At 30.0% G+C, this 1,981-nt stretch overlaps 1 non-coding gene across 1 annotated transcript; it reads right to left on the bottom strand.

Moving 5' to 3' along the window:
* Positions 1-1,194: 1,194 nt before the first annotated feature.
* Positions 1,195-1,313, bottom strand: LOC113000804 (5S ribosomal RNA). Its single transcript, XR_003266125.1, has one exon. It is a non-coding gene; the product is annotated as a 5S ribosomal RNA (ribosomal RNA).
* Between the last annotated feature and the right edge of the window lie 668 nt (positions 1,314-1,981).

A 1,981-nucleotide genomic window follows, 5' to 3' on the forward strand; every position in this document is an offset into this window, starting at 1 on the left:
ATTTGGCCACTTTGGTGACTAACAAATTTAACATACATTTAATTCCAATCAAATATATATGGCCTGTACATACTTATTGCTATTAACAATTCATAGCCATTCTATTAATTTTGTTCCAGGCCATAAAATAATATTTATATTTATTTATGTTTTTGCATTCAAATACGTTCAAGCAAATATGTAACATATACATATATTTACTGCTACCAATAATTTCAAAGCATTCACGTTAATTTAATTACAGGATATAAACTTTCAATCCTTTAATCACGTTCAACAATAATTTTTCGGAAAAAAAAGATCAAGTGGGATTGGAAATAGCAAACATAAGGTTGCAAATAGCAATTTCGTACCTGCGCAGTTTTTCAAAATTGAAATTGAATCTTTACGTTTAGGCACGCTTCCTTTCTTTCACCATTAGAAGTAATAACTTTCTCCAAATTTAATATATACATGTTGTGAAGCTTTCTCTCCGATAATCATAAGTTTTCAAATAATCTTTCTCCAAAAATTGGTATTCAACAATAATAAAATATTGCCAATAAAACAATGTATGTAGCGGAAAATAAAATTTCTAAATTTCATAATTAGGATTTATGCATAATTGAGAGAAATTAAATTATCCCTAAATTTCATAATTAGGGTTCATACATAATTGAAAGAAATTAAATTATCCCTAAATTTCATAATTAGGGTTCATGTATAATTGAGAGAAATTAAATCATTCTTGGAGAATCATAAATTTCATAACACATGCTCTGATACCACATGTAAAAATTCTTAAGGGGTTTTCTAGACTTTCAATTATAGGAAACAACAGGATCTTGAAACCTATGATTCTCACAAACAATCAATAAACAACAATAGATAATGATGTGTACCTTTCTCCATTAGGAAGACTTGTATCTTTCTCCATAGGAACTTCTCTCCGGTGTACTTTGATTTCCTTGAAAGAGGAGAGAAATAAGATTTCACTTCCTTTGACCTTTCTTTTCTGTCTCTCTTCGTTCGTGATGGCTATGGTTGAGAGATAACACTTTTTGGTCAGGAAGGGGACCTTATTCCACATTAGTGGGTATTAAGCCCCTTTTATAACCACTACTCCCATCAAGTAGCAGTTAGTTCTAGAAACTTCTCCTATTAAGTCCAATTACAATTTAGTCCTTAATCGTTAATTATTTACTTATTAGTAAAGAGGTGCAACACGAGGACTTCCCAGGAGGTCACCCATCCTAGTACTACTCTCGCCCAAGCACGCTTAACTGCGGAGTTCTGATGGGATCCGGTGCATTAGTGCTGGTATGATCGCCCATTTTATAACCACTACTCCCATCAAGTAGCAGTTAGTTCTAGAAACTTCTCTTATTAAGCCCAATTACAATTTAGTCTTTAATCGTTAATTATTTACTTATTAGTCCCTACATAAGTCACATGCCTCTCACATGAGACATTAATTCTTACATATTGTAGTAAGGACTAAAAGTTAATTAAAATATAAATTATAGGGATTAAAAATATTACATTATCACTTTTAAATTATAGGGACTAAAAGAGAATTAAAATATAAACTATAAGCCAATTTTACACTATAGGGACTAAAAAAGAATTAAAATATAAATGATAAGGACTAAAAAAATTACTTTTAAATTATAATAACTAAAAGGTACGAATCATGAAATTATAGGCACTAAATTATTAATTTAATAAAGAAATAATGAATTCGTAATCAAGGGTTTATTTAAAAAATAATTGAGTAGAATGACCATAGCTTAGGTAACTGGATAATCAATTTTTATCTCCGTGCTAGAAAAGTAGGATAACTTATTGTTACTAATAGGTACAATAATATTTCTGTTTTACTCGTCTATACTTACTAAAAGGAGGATAATTTCCAAGGCATTTTTCACTGTTCATAGAGCAGTGCCATTCCGGAATTACCCTTCTAAAACAACTATTTGGCATTTTAATTGATGCAATGCTA

Source organism: Glycine max, chromosome 20, assembly GCF_000004515.6.
Source record: "Glycine max cultivar Williams 82 chromosome 20, Glycine_max_v4.0, whole genome shotgun sequence".
NCBI lineage: Eukaryota > Viridiplantae > Streptophyta > Magnoliopsida > Fabales > Fabaceae > Glycine > Glycine max.